Consider the following 15,539-nt stretch of genomic DNA (forward strand, 5'->3'; position numbering starts at 1 on the left):
TTGATGTCTTGCCTCATTACTGTCTCATTTATAGCATTTGCAATTCTTTCGGTTTCTTTTCTTGTGCTCTGACAGTTTTGGAGACTGCGAGAAAAGGAAAAGGGTGTGGGAGCTTTAGTGCAAGGGTGGCCATTGCCGTGGGAATGAAACTCAGCAAGTTGGTCTTCAGAATTGGGGGCTGCATGCTGGAGGGAGGCAGTGAGCGGGGTGGGGCTGTGGGGGATTGTTGGATGACTATTATGAAGAGAGCAGACAACACTATCTGAAAGAGAGGGGATATGGTAAAGCAAGACTGAGAGGGAGTGTGGATAATGCAAGTGTGGGGAAGGTGGCCATCCATGGTCAAGAACACCCTAGCTTCAACTGGCAGAATCAATGAGTGACCACCCCTAGCACGGTCATCTCAAATGCCAGGGGAAAGGTGGGGATGCACAAGGCAATGTAGACGGGTTGGGTGGGGAGCTGGGGAAGTGTGAAGCCTCTGGGGTTTGCAGGTAGGACTGCCATGAAGGGAATTTGGATGTTCACGAGAATGATCAGTGGAGACTGCAAACTCCTGGCTGAGAAGCTCTGACTGTCACTTTCCATCAGGCTGGAGATAAATGGCTGGACGAGAGTGCCTTGAGCTGGTAGGGAAGATCCACCTATTTTATGCTTTTGAAGGGTAAACAACATTCCACTCAGCCGCTGGTCTGTACATGGTACAGATCTGTAGGCTCCCTATTCTGTGGTCATCTGATTACATTATTCCCTTCATTGTACCTTCCTGCCACAAACCTTGTTGTACAACTCATTCACAGCTCAATCTTTGGACCGAAAGGCCATGAAAGGAAGGGAGATGGTTTCCTGGAGGGTCAAAGTAACCAGCAGGACCCGGTGCCACACCCTTGCTTTGTTCTCGCAGCAGGCTCTCTGAGTGGCCATTCATCCGTGGAACTTCACCTGGGGTGATGATCCTGTCACCAAGCCATTTAGCTTAACATTGAGACTCCAACAACCAGGTGGAAGGTCAAACACTAAACTCTACACAAACGGGTAAAAATATTCATAATCCGTTGTCATCCAAGGTGCCTTTAATCTTTTTCCTTCCCATTACATCTCACTATACTCCCAGGTCCACAGCTAGTGGGGTGGTAGGGGAGTCTGTTTGTCAGTGGAGCCCCTTTGGCCCTGGAGGATTGGATGGGCAACTCCAGGGATGTTTATGTCTGGAAGGGCTGGACATGCCGAGGTGTCTGCCTCTGGGCTGGTGGCAGGAGACATCCATTATGCTGCTTCATGTGAGTCCTATCTTCCTCAGAATTCCACATCTGACTGCTTCTCCAAAGACAGCATGGAACCTGTAAAGTAGAAATGCATCACAGCCAGTGATTGGAAATGGTGTACAATGATTGAATGCGACAACCAGGTTAATGGGACAGTAGCAATGACATACAGAGTGATAGCTACTCATTTGGTGGGATGTGGATATCTCAGCATCCCTTAAGAGAAGTTCCGGTCTTCTTCTGTCAACACCAGGCCTCTCTCCTCACATTGGGTGGGCACACAGATGTCAGGCACCTTTCCACCACCTCTATGGCTTCTTTCTGCCTTGTTATGGATGGTCTGGCCCTAGAATGAGAAAAAGGGGAAAGGGGAAAGGGGAATGAGTGACATGGCAATGAGTGACATGGCTATAGTGTTGGTGCATCTGGGACAAAGGTAATGGTATATTTCAAGGGATTTAGGAGGCAGTGCAGAGACCAGTGGTGTGTTAAGCTGAAGGGAAGGAGTGAAGGTAGTGGGGCATGAGCCTTGGTGGGACATGTGTGTGCTGTAGCAGAGTGTGGAACTTACCTTGGAGGAGAGAAAGTCATTGACTTTGTTTGTTGGCCATTTCTCCACAACCTGTAAATGACACGGATCCAGTTGGCGACCTCAGACTAGGCTGGCAGAGCCTGATGGCACAATGTCCCCTGGCAGTCCTCCTGAAAGAGGATACCTCTTCATTGCCACACCACATCCACTGGGACCTCCATCTGCTTTCGGTGCCACTGTCCCCTTCTCCAACATATTCTGATTCCAATCGTCAATAAACAGGGCAGCTTCAGAATGCTAGTGCTTGGCTGGGTACCGCAGCTTTTTAAAGTTAGTGTGAATGTCAGGGATGCTGGTCTTCAGCAGCTATCTGCTAATTGGTGAGACATTCTGGGAACAGGGCATGGTAAGGTGGGGTGGACATAAGACGTGAGAGACACCACAGTTGTATGGTCGGTAATTTATGAGGTGAGATTTGTAAGCTGGGGTGAGAACACTAGTTAGACCTTGTAGAGAAAAAACCCTCCCAAAAAACTGGATGCAACTCGGACCTAGCCAAAAAAACATGCAAGATTCAGACTTTATTTCTGATATTTGTAATAAAAGCATTTCAAATAATTCTTGGGAAATAAAGCATAGATTGAGCTTATTTCTTTTGCGTAATAAACATTTGTGTAAATAAACAGCTTGTTTGTTAGAAGTTGTCTCTTGTGAGCATTTTCAGTGACTGACTGTCATGGTCAAGAAATAGCAAAATAAAACATGCACCTGATGAAGGAGCAGTGCTCCGAAAGCTAGTACTTCCAATTAAACCTGTTGGACTATAACCTGGTGTTGTGTGATTTTTAACAAAATAAAGCATATTGTTTATCTAGCCAGGTCGCACTCTGGGTTTTGATTTGACCAGTATTACCATCAGCAGGGTTAATAACAATATTTTTGATATAACTCTACTAGCTAAATGTCTAACACACACACACACACCACTCGTTTTGGCTTGACAGGATGTGATGTTCCTTCCATAACTTCCTTTTCCTGTCACTTGCTTATAGGAAGTATTGGCACACAATTACAACATCACAGACTTACTGATCAAAAGCCACAGCAACTCAGATGGGGAAATAAACTGGCTTTCTTCAGGCTTAAAGTATTTTTCTTACTGCATAGAAAAAAGACAGGTCCTTCCTTTCTCGAAGTCTGGTCCAAAGGTTGAATTGAATTGAATTGAATTTGCTCTATAGTCACCTGTACTCAAATGAGTACAGCGAAAAGTTTACAGTCACTAAATTACAGTGCCATTGTAGACACAAAAGGTATAGATACTTAAGTTCAAATTCTTAGGAAACAAATAAAATTAGAAAAATAAAGAAATAAATACTCCAGCATTGTAGGTCATAGGAATAATATAGAAAAATAAAGAAATAAGATGTTCAAAATATCAAAATATTTCCGAACCAGTCCAATCTGGTACTTAGCTCCACCATGTCACTACCCCCTGCACCGGACTCTGCAATGTCGGAGCCATCCCATTTTAGGCACCATCCCTTTCGGCTGTCATTGCTGAACCCACACTCACCCTGTAACCAAGAGCTCCTGACTTCACTGCCAGGCCAGGCTGCTGCCAGGCCACGAGTCCAGCTTCAGCTGCAGATGTCACCTTGCCAGAGCCACCATCTTGAGGAGTCCACTCCCCTGATTGCTGGAGGAGCTTTGCTGCCCCTGCCACCAGCCCAGAATGGCAGGAAAATACCTCACTGCTGCTGCCTCCAATCGCCAAGGGAAGCCACATCTGCCACTCCACATGTGGTCGGCTCTCATTGCCATGCTGGCGCTGCCAACCCAACCAGTCACAAAAAAGAAGATAGAAAATGCCAAAAGAGAAGGAAAATGAAGTGAAAGGAAAGAGCAAAGGCAAAAGGAAAATAAAGAAGGAAAGCTGATGGGAGCAGATTTGCTCTGAGTAAGTGCCCACACACAGCCATGTTACTTAGCTGCCATCTGACACCAATTCACACCCACAAGCTGTTCAGCTGCAGAAGACCTCTTGTCAACTATAACTGGTCACAATTCCACAGACCAGGACCAATCAGCTATTTCTTAGCAGCTGTTTTCTATCACATACAATTCTTAACTCCAGCTTATCTGTACTAACCTCCTTCACTGGAGTAGTTTACACTACTAACATCAGTGTAAACTTCACTTATAATGAATTTTGGTAACATGACTTTTAAAAGTGCTGCAATCCTTTCCACAATCTTTGTTTCTTTTTTAAACAGTCCTTTTTGCAATTCAATCCACAATCAAAAATACAGAAATACAGAAAAATAACTGTGTATGGTCTTTATATAGCAAATGAACAATAAAAGTTCAAGCCTCTGTCTTTCAGGTTCTGAATTGTTGAAAATTAACACTCGTTTTTTTTAATGCTTGTGTTTTTAATCTTTCTCTAACCCAATGTTTCTGTCCAATTTTCGTTCTCTTTTGTAACCTTATTTAGTATTGATGGGCAAAATGGCCTAATTTTGTTCATAAGTCTTATGGTCTTAAACCAGTATAACAAATCAGATATTTTACAGGATGCTGTGAACCTGCACAACATGGTTCATAATCTTTTGATTAGAATCAGTTTCTTTGACATTCAAAATTTTACTGAGAACAGCAGGAGACCATTAAGACACAGAGTAAACTAAAGATTTTAAGAACTAGAGTGGTTTTTATGCTCAAAACCAAAACAAAAGGAAAACATAATTCTAACTTAAAAGCCACAGGAGCAAAAGCAAGTAACTTACTGTCTAACTCTCTAGAGGCTGCCTATCATCCACATGTCACAAGTCAGGTTTGTATTGGAATGCTATCCACTTGCTTGGATAGGTATGGCTCCAATACACTCAAACACCTGGTGGCTTGCAGGGCAAAGCAGCAGGAACATGGCACTGCCACCATCTGTAAATTTCCCACCATGCCATATGCCATCCTAACTTGGAGCGGGAGTCAAGAGAGTGCAAACCAGGGGGCAGCTGGGAAGGTAAATTTGAATATTAAATACTTACCTCGTGAATCAGCAGAGCGAAGGCTGAACAGGAGCAGAAGCAGACATGGGGACTGCTGGGTAAGTGAACTAATATATTCTGGCAGTGGCTAAACCCGCAACACTACATGTGTAGTGTCTCCCACCCGCTCTCCTCCTCTAACCAATAAAACGACTGTGTGGATGGTTGGTAAGTTAGAGCTTCTTTTAAATCTCTCTTGGCAATTTAGAGCAGAGAGGATGGATGCTTCTCTTGCAGGATGTGGGAGGTAAGGATCACCACTAGTGGCCCTGCTGACTTCACCGGCGAGAAGTGCACACAACTCCAGCTCCTCACAGGCTGTGTTAGGAAACTGGAGTTGGAGCTGGAGCTGGATGAACTTCAGATCAGTCAGGAGGCTGAGGGGGTGGTAGAGACGGGCTGGAGGGAGGTAGTCACACCTGACATACAGAATAAAGGTAGCCGGATGACTGCAGGGAGAGGGAAAGGAAATAGGCAGACAGTTCAGGGATCCCCTGTGGCTGTTCCCTTCAATAATAAGTGTACCATTTTGGATACTGTTGGAGAGGGGGCACCTACCGGGGAAAGCCACAGCTGCCAGGTATCTGGCACCCCACATGGCTCCGTGGCTCAGGAAGGAATGGAGGAGAATAAGAGAGTGATAGTGATAGGAGATTCAATGGTGAGAGGAACAGGCAGGAGATTCTGTTGTGAATAAGACTCCCGGATGGTTTGTGGCCACCGGATACCAGGGTCAGGGATGTCTCAGATCGAGTCTACAGGATTCTTAAGGGGTAAGGGGGGCAGCCAGAAAATGTGGTCCACATCAGTACAATGACACACGTAGGGAAAGGAAGAAGGACCTGAAAAGTGAATATAGGGAGTTGGGTTGGTGGCTGAAAGGCAGGACGAGCAGAGCAGTAATCTCAGGATTGTTACCGATGCCACGGGCTAGTGAGGCTAGGAACAGACGAGTGCAGATGAACACATGCTAGTGTAAGAGGGAGGGCTTCAGAAATGTGGATCATTGGGTTACATTCTGGGGAAGGTAGGACCTGTATAAGGAGGACAGGTTGCACCTGAACTGGAGGAGCACCAATACCCTGGGTGAGAGGTTTGCTAGAACTCTTCAGGAGGGTTTTAACTAGTTTGGCAGGGGGATGGGAACTGGAGCTACAGATCATAGGATGAAATAGCTGACGACCAGACAGATACAGCATGTAGAGAGTCTGTGACGAAGGATAGACAGTTGATAGGGAAAAATTGCAGTCAGTGTAATGGGTTGAAGTGTGTCTATTTTAACACAAGAAGTATCAGGAATAAGGATGCTGAACTTAGAGCATGGAACAGTACTTGGAACTATGATGTAGCGGCCATTACAGAGACTTGGATATCACAGGGGCAGGAATGGTTATTGGACATTCCAGGGTTTAGATGTTTCAAAAGGCACAAGATGTGGGGGAGTGACATTGCTAATCGGGGATAGTCTCACAGCTACAGAAAGGGAGGCATCGAGGAGGATTTGTCTACAGAGTCAGTATGGTGCAGGTCATAAACAGGAAAGGTGCAGTCACTTTATTGGGAGTTTTCTATAGACCCCCTAATAACAACAGAGACATGGGGGAGCATATTTTGGAAAGGTGGAGAAATGACAGGGTTGTTCTCATGTCTTGGAAGGATTCCTGACTCAGAATGTAGATAGGCCAACTAGAAAGGAGGCCATATTGATTTGATGCTTAGCAACAAACCAGGTCAGGTGTCAGATCTCTCGGTAGGAAATCATTCAGTGATAGTGATCACAACTCCCTTACCTTTACTATAGTCATGGAGAGGGATAGGAGCAGAGGGAATGGGAAAGTTTTTAATCGGGGAAGGGGGAATTACAATGCTATTAGGCAGGAACTGTGGAGCATAACTTTGGAGCAGATATTCACAAGGAAATGCACGACAGAAATGTGAAGGTTGTTTTGGGAGCATTTGCTGTGAGTGCCAAATAGGTTTATCCCACTGAGGCAAGGAAGGAACGGTAGGGTGAGGGAAACTTGGATGACAAGAGATGTGGAACATCTACTCAAGAGGAAGAAGGAAACTTACTTAAGGTCGAGGAAACAAGCATCAGACAGGCTCTAGAGATTACAAGGTAACCAGGAAGGAACCGAAAAATGGACTTAGGAGAGCTAGAATGGGGCATGAAAAAGCCTTGATGGGTAGGATTAAGGAAAACCCCAAGGTGTTCTATACTTGTGAGGAACAAGAGGATGGCCAGAGTGAGGGTAGGGCTGATCAGGGATAGTGGAGGAACTTGTGCCTGGAGTCAGAAGAGGTGGAAAGGTTCTTAATGAATACTTTGCTTCATGATAGGCTCATTCAGGAAAGTTTGGCTTTCTGGATACAGAATTGGCTGGCCCATAGAAGACAGAGGGTGGTAGGAGATGCAAAGTGTTCAGCCTGGAGCTCGGTTACCCGTGGTGTTATGCAGGGATCTGTCTGGGACCTCTGTTTTTTGCGATTTTTATAACTGACTTTGATGAGGAAGTGGAAACCTGGGTTGGTAAGTTTGTTGATGATACGAAGGTTGTTGGAGATATAGATGGTGTGAAGGGCTGTTGTAGGTTGCAACAGGACATTGACAGGATGCAGAGCTGGACTGAGAAGTGGCAGATGGAGTTCAACCTGGAAAAGTATGAAATCATTCATTTTGAAAGGTCAAATGTGAATGCAGATTACAGGGTTAAAGACAGGATTCTTGGCAGTGTGGAGGAACAGGGGACCTTGAAGTCCATGTCCATAGATCCCTCAATGTTGCCACCCAAGTTGATTGGGTTGTTAAGAAGGCATATGTTGTGTTGGTTTTCATTAGTGGAGGACTGAGTTTAAGAGTTACAAGGTTATGCTGCAGCTCTATAAAGCCCTGGTTAGACCACACTTGGAATATTGTGTTCAGTTCTGATTGCCTCATTATAGGAAGGATGTGGAAGCTTTAGAGAGGGTGCAGAGGAGTTTTATTGAGATGCTGCCTGTACTGGAGGACATGTCTTATGAAGAAATATTGAGGGAGCATGGCCTTTCTCATTGGAGCGAAGAAGGATGAGAGGTGACTTGATAGAGGTGTGCAAGATGATGAGAGGCATAGTTAGAGTGGATAGTCAGAGACTTCTTCCCAGGGCAGAAATGGCTATCATGAGGGGGCATAATTTTAAGATGATTGGAGAAAGGTTTAGGGAAGATGTCAGAGGTTGGTTCTTTACGCGGAGAGTGGTGGGTGTGTGGTATGCACTGCCAGCGGTGGTCGTAGAGTCAGATACATTTGAGCAACTCTTGAATAGGCATATCGATTATAGTAAAATGAAAGGTGTGTCGGTTAGTTTGATCTTAGAATAGGATAAAAGGTCAAGGGCCGAAGGGTGTGTACTGTGCTGTACTGTTCTACATCAATGTTCCATGTTCTGTGGATCACTGTTCCTTCACCACGGTAGGCTCAATATTTTGCAACTCCTTTCCTAACACCACCTTAGATCTACATCACATGAACAGCAGCAGTTCAAGAAGGAGGCTCACCTCCACCTTTTTCATTGACAATTAGAGATGGGTAGTGAATTCTGGCCCGACCAGCAGTGCCCACATTCCATGAAAACTAAAAAACAAAGGCGGGCATTGATTCAATTAATCATCTTCTTATTGCTATTTATTGCAACTGTGAAACAAAACAAAAGAGCATAATCAGGCTGGATGATGACACAGGGCGAATATGAATGTTCCCTCACATTTTATGAAGATGATTTTATCTGAACGATTAAATCCTGTAATTGTTTAAGTAATGAATAATAAACTGTGATTGCAATAAGCAATATTTATTGCCAAATTAGTAGATAATGGGATTTCTCTAATATCCTACATCAAAATTCATACTGCATTTCATATGTGATACTATTTTAATCACTTCATTTTCTCATTTTAGAACCCTGAGATATATTTGAAAGTGACTATATCTGTGTTTAAAAGTTCTGCTGCAGCAAATAACATTAACTAGCCCCAGTCCAGTTGTTGGCCTTTTCAAATTACATTTTCTTCTTATACCAGTTAACTTTATGATCTCCCTGAGTATAATTAACTAAAAATTCATGAACTGCATATGAACATTTTGCACTTTCTTGTAGTGTCTCTCTGTGATGTCAGTAACTGACCCTCCAGAAAAACTTCAATCTCCTCACCATTGAGTCCATTTCTCTCTCCCTCAGCTCATTGCCTGAGGCTGAACCAATGCTTTTGCAAGGGTGTAGGTTTGCTCGCTGAGTTGTAGGTTTGATATCCAGACGTTTCATTACCTAGCTAGGTAACATCATCAGTGGCAACCTCCAAGTGAAGCGAAGCTGTTGTCTCCTGCTTTCTATTTATATGTTTGTTCTGGATGGGGTTCCTGGGGTTTGTGGTGATGTCATTTCCTGTTCATTTTCTGAGGGGTTGATAGATGGTATCTAGATCTATGTGTTTGTTTATGGCATTGTGGTTGGAGTGCCAGGCCTCTAGGAATTCTCTGGCATGTCTTTGCTTAGCCTGTCCCGGGATAGATGTGTTGTCCCAGTCAAAATGGTGTTTTTGTTTCCTCCGTGTGTAGGGCTATGAGGGGGAGAGGGTCATGTCTTTTTGTGGCTAGCTGGTGTTTGTGTATCCTGGTGGCTAACTTTCTTCCTGTTTGTCCTACGTAGTGTTTGTGGAATTCCTTGGAATTTTGTAGATAACGTTGGTTTTGTCCATGAGTTGTACTGGGTCTTTTAAGTTTGTTAGTTTTTGTTTGAGAGTGTTGGTGGGTTTGTGTGCTACTAGGATTCCGAGGGGTCTTAGTAGTCTGGCTGTCATTTCTGAAACTTCTTTGATGTATGGTAAGGTGGAAACACAAAGAACAGATTCAAGAAGCCCTCGATGGTTGCTGGTGTAGTTAAGTATTTGTTCAGTGTTTGTCAGTTTTCTGTATATGCAGGTTTGTAGTTCTCCATTGTCCGTTCTTTCAACTGTGACTTCCAGGAATGCGAGTTTGTTGTCGGTTTCTTCCTCCTTAGTGAACTTTATGCCTGTGAGGGTTTTGTTGATGATGTTAAATTTCTCTTCTATCTTGTTTCGTTTTGTGATGACAAAGGTGTCATCTACGTAGCAGACCCAGATTTTGGTTTGATGGTTGGTAGGGCTGTTTGTTCTAGTCTTTGCATTACCGCTTCTGCTATGAATCCTGATAGCAGAGATCCCATGGGTGTGCAGTTGGTTTGTTTGTAGATTATGTTGTTGAGGGTGAAGTGGGTGGTGAGGCACAGGTCCACTAGCTTCATGATGTTTTCGTTGGTAATGTGATTGATGGTGGTTGGGGTGTGTGTGATGGTCTCTTCTAAAAATGTGGTAAATGTTTCTTTTGCCAGGTCGATGTTGATGGAGGAGAACAGTGCTGTTACGTCGAATGAGATCATTGTTTCATCTTCCACTATTTCGGTGTTTTTGATGATTTTTAGGAATTCCTGGGTGGAGTGGATGAAGTGCTGTGACTCTTCTACTAGGTATTTCAGGATCAGTGGTGCTGGAAGAGCACAGCAATTCAGGCAGCATCCGAGGACAGGCAAAATCGACGTTTCGGGCAAAAGCATTGTTTTTACTAGGTATTTCAATCTTGCGTGTAGTTCTTTGGCCAGTCTGTAAGTTGCTGTTCTGGGTAGTGAGACTATAGGTCTGAGGGGGGCTCCTGGTTTATAGATGTTTGGTAGTCCGTAGAATCGTGGGGTGTTGGTCCCGTCTGATTTCATGTTTTGGAATTCTGCCTTGTTTAATTGTCCGGATTTGTGTAATTTTCTTACGAGATATGTAATTTTGTTTCCTGGTTGTGGGGTCAGGTCTAGCGCTACTTGTTGGTAGGTGTTGGTGTCTGCGAGTAGTGCATTGGCTTTCTCTATGTAGTTCCTTCTGTTCAGGATGACTGTGAGCCGACCTTTGTCTGCAGGTAATATAACGAGGTTTTTGTCTTTTTTGAGGTTTTCTAGGGCTTTCTTTTCTTGTGTGTTCAGTTTGTTTCCTTCCCTCTTTTGGCTCAGAGTAGGTGCAACTGTTTGTCTGATCGTTTGTTGTGTTTCTTCCGTGAGTTTGTTGTCCTTCAATGTGGTTTCTAATGCCGCGAGGAAATCCTTCTTGTCAGTGTCTCAGTATTTGAAATTTAGTCCTTTTACTGGTACCGCTCTTTCTGTGTCTGATAGGGTTCAGTCTGATAAGTTCTTTATCCATGCTCCTGTGTTATCGGTTTTGTCTTTGTTTGTGAGTTTGTCAAGTTTTTTCTTCAGGTCCTGATTTTTCTTTTTCTGTGTTTGTCGTTGTTTGGTGTTTATGGCTCATTCTACCTGCATTTGCAACCTAAGTGTCCTATTTTCTCTCCTGACCCAAAATGCTATTACCAGACCAGCTACTTCTATTCCATATTCATCCATCTCCAGCCCCAGCTCTAGCCCAATTCATTCGCTGGAACTCTAATCCCAGCCCAACTATTTCAATGCTCTAATGCTTTTCTGAAGAAAAGCCACTGGACTCAAAATGCTGAGTTTCACCAGCAATTTCTGTTTTTATTTCAATACTCTCTGGCTGGCCTTCCACACCTCATCCTCAGTGAATGGACACTACTCCAAACCTGGATCTCCTCAGGACCTGCAATCCTTTGGGATCTCAGCACACTTTCAATTCTGACCTCTTTCACATTCATGACCTCCATCAGTCCACATTGGTCATCTGGAACTAATGGAATTCCCTCAGTAAACCTTTCTATCTCCTTACTGCTTTCTTCTCATTTAAGATATGCCCAATTGGGTGCATTGTCTAATTTTGTTTAAATTTGGCTCCATGGTGAATGTCATGTCACAATTTCTGGTCAAGAGCCAATGATTCAATCCCTTTCCATGACAATTTTCTCAGGCTCAGCCAGGCTTTTCATGACCGTGGTGTTGTTTTTGACCCCAAGGTAAACTTCCAGTCACAGAACCACACGATCACAAAGGTTATCTTCTTCAACCGCTGCAACATTGCCTGACTCTAACACTGCAGTGCTGTTTTCATCAATCCACTTTTGTGACATTCAGAATGCAATATGTGACATTTCATTTTACAACCCACACCTACTAACACAGGCAAGCCTCCACACACTTGGAACTTTGTAAAATTAATTGATAAAGGTCTGATGGATAAATTATTGCTTTTAAGATTATAAAGAGTTTTCAAAATACTCTTAGTGTCAGCTGTAGCTAACTCGATTACTGGTTTAATAAATTGAGAAAATGATCAGTCTATTATGATCATAGAATTTCTACAGAGCAGATAGAGGTCATTTGGCCCATCAAGTCTGCACCGACTCTTCAAAGAGCCACCTTGCCTGCGTTTATATGGCTAATTCACCAAGCCTGCAAGTTGGGCAGCACGGTGGCACAGTGGTTAGCACTGCTGACTCACAGCACCAGTAGACCTGGGTTCAATTCCCACCTCAGGCAACTGTCTGTGTGGAGTTTACACATTGTCTGTGTGGGTTTCCTCCCACAATCTGAAAAATGTGCATGTTAGGTGAATTGGCCATGCTAAATTGCCTGTAGTGTTAGGTGTAGGGGAATGGGTTGTTCTTTGGACGGTTGGTGTAGACTTGTTGGGCTGAAGGGCCTGTTTCCACACTATAAGTAATCTAATCAATCCCTAAACACTACAGGGCAAGTTTTTTTTAGCGTGGCCAATCCACGTGACCAGTGCCTCTTTGGACTGTAGGAGGAAACTGGAGCACCTTGGCAGACACAGAGAGAATGTGCAAACTCCACAGAGACAGTCATCCATGGGTGGAATCAAGCCCCAGACAGCAGTGTTAATCTTGCAGCTGCTGTCTGCCCACAGTGATATTTTCCATGAAATTATATTTTATTATATATTCATTCTCAAGATTGGGATTTTGCTGTTTGGACCAACATTTTTATTGCCCATTCTCGATTGCCCTTGAGAAGGTGATATTAAGCCACTTCTTGACTACTGCAGTTTTTTTGATGTAGGGACATCCAAAGTGCTGTCAGGAAGGGGGTTCCAGAATTTTGACCCAGCAACCTGAAGGAACAATTAAATATTTCAAAGTCAGGAAGGTGAGTGGATTGAAGGGGAACTTGTAGGTGGTGGTGCTCCCATGTATAAAATTGCCGTTCGGCTTCTTGGCAGCAGTGGTCATAAGTTTAGAAAGTGCTGCCAAAGGAAGGTGGTGGGCTACAGCAGTGTCTCTTTAGGTAGTATACATGGTGGCCACTATGCATTGGTGATGAAGGCAATGATTCTTTGAGGTGGTGGATTGACCACTAATCACAGAAGCTACCTTGTCCTGGATGCTGTCAAGCCTCTTGAGTAACATTGGAATTGCACGCATCCAGGCAATTGTGGAGTCTTCCGTTATACTCCTGACTTGTGCCTTGCAGATAGTGGACAGGTATTGGGGACTCAGAAGAAAGATTACTCATCATAGAAATGCCAAGTTCATACTGATTGTTATGGATCAGGCCAGACCCCTCAAAACATTTCAAGAAAGTAGCCCTGACCCTAACTGTGCTTATTGTTTTAATCAGGTGTAACATGGACATTCGAGGAGTGATGCAGCTGGTCAAACCACATGGTTTTAAACAAAACATAATTTGTTCACAAGATTACTGAATGAAACTCAAACAAAAGAGAACAGAACACGGAACAACTTAACTTATCTAAAAACCCAACATAGAGTCATAGAGATGTACAGCCATGGAAACAGACCCTTTGGTCCAACCCGTCCATGCTGACCAGATATCCCAACCCAATTTATCCCACCTGCCAGCACCCGGCCCATATCCCTCCAAACCCTTCCTATTCATATACCCATCCAAACGCCTCTTAAATGTTGCAATTGTACCAGCCTCCACCACTTCCTCTGGCAGCTCATTCCATACCCGTACCAACCTCTAAGTGAAAAGGTTGCCCTTTAGGTCTCTTTTATATCTTTCCCCTCTCACCCTAAACCTATGCCCTCTTGTTCTGGACTCCCCCACCCAAAGGCAAAGACTTTGTCTATTTATCCTATCCATGCGCCTCATAATTTTGTAAACCTCTATAAGGTCACCACTCAACCTCCAACGCTCCAGGGAAAACTGCCCCAGCCTTTCAGCCTCTCTCTATAGCTCAAATCCTCCAACCCTGGCAACATCCTTGTAAATCTTTTCTGAACCCATTCAAGTTTCACAACATCTTTCCGATAGGAAGGAGACCAGAATTGCATGCAATAGTCCAACAGTGGCCTAACCAATGTACTGTACAGCCGCAACATGACCTCCCAACTCCTGTACTCAATACTCTGACCAACAAAGGAAAGCATACCAAACGCCTTCTTCACTATCCTGTCTACCACTTTCAAGGAGCTATGAACCTGCACTCCAAGGTCTCTTTGTTCAGCAACACTCCCTAGGACCTGACCATGAAGTGTATAAGTCCTGCTAAGATTTGCTTTCCCAAAATGCAGCACCGCGCATTTATCTGAATTAAACTCCATCTGCCACTTCTCAGCCCATTGGCCCATCTGATCAAGATCCCACTGTAATCTGAGGTAACCCTCTTCACTGTCCCCTACATCTCCAATTTTGGTATCATCTGCAAACTTACTAACTGGACCTCTTATGCTCTCGTCCAAATCATTTATGTAAATGACAAAAAGTAGTGGACCCAGCACTGATCCTTGTGGCACTCCACTAGTCACAGGCCTCTAGTCTGAAAAACAACTCTCCACTACCACCCTCTGTCTTCTACCTTTGAGCCAATTCTGTATCCAAATGGCTAGTTCTCCCTGTATTCCATGAGATCTAACCTTGCTAATCAGTCTCCCATGGGGAACCATGTTGAATGCCTTACTGAAATCCATATAGATCACATCTACTACTCTGCCCTCATCAATCTCTTTGTTACTTCTTCAAAAAAACACAATCAAGTTTGTGAGACATAATTTCCCACGCACAAAGCCATGTTGACTATCTCTAATCAGCCCTCACATTTCCAAATACATGTACATCCTGTCCCTCAGGATTCCTTCCAACAACTTGCCCACCACCAACGTCAGGCTCACTGGTCTATAGTTCCTTGGCTTGTCCTTACCACCCTTCTTAAACAGTGGCACCACGTTAGGCAATCTCCAGTCTTCCCGCACCTCACCTGTGACTATCGATGATACAAATGTCTCAGCAAGAGGCCAAGCAATCACTTCTCTAGCTTCCCACAGAGTTCTCGGGTACACCTGATCAGGTCCTGGGGATTTATCCACTTTTAACCATTTCAAGACATCCAGCACTTCCTCCTCTGTAATCTGGACATTTTGCAAGATGTCACCATCTATTTCCCTACAGTCTATATCTTCCATATCCTTTTCCACAGTAAATACCGATGCAAAATACTCATTTAGTATCTGCCCCATTTTGTGCGGCTCCACTCAAAGGCCGCCTTGCTGATCTTTGAAGGGCCCTCTTTTCTCCCCAGTTACCCTTTTGTCCTTAATGTATTTGTAAAATCTCTTTGGATTCTCCTTAATTCTATTTGCCAAAGCTATCTCATGTCCCCTTTTTGCCCTCCTGATTTCCCTCTTAAGTATACTTCTACTGCCTTTATACTCTTCTAAGGATTCACTCGATCTATCCTGTCTATACCTGACATATGCTTCCTTCT

At 44.0% G+C, this 15,539-nt stretch overlaps 1 long non-coding RNA gene across 1 annotated transcript in view; it reads right to left on the bottom strand.

The window, feature by feature from the left end:
- Positions 1-1,059: 1,059 nt before the first annotated feature.
- LOC122550287 overlaps positions 1,060-15,539 on the bottom strand; it is a 17,903-nt gene continuing 3,423 nt past the window's right edge. Inside the window, exons 2-3 of the long non-coding RNA XR_006311791.1 lie at positions 1,436-1,611; positions 1,060-1,340 (exon numbers count right to left, since the gene is read on the bottom strand). This is a non-coding gene — a long non-coding RNA (uncharacterized LOC122550287). The remainder of the gene's footprint in view (positions 1,341-1,435; positions 1,612-15,539) is intronic.

Source organism: Chiloscyllium plagiosum, chromosome 5 (genome assembly GCF_004010195.1).
Source record: "Chiloscyllium plagiosum isolate BGI_BamShark_2017 chromosome 5, ASM401019v2, whole genome shotgun sequence".
NCBI lineage: Eukaryota > Metazoa > Chordata > Chondrichthyes > Orectolobiformes > Hemiscylliidae > Chiloscyllium > Chiloscyllium plagiosum.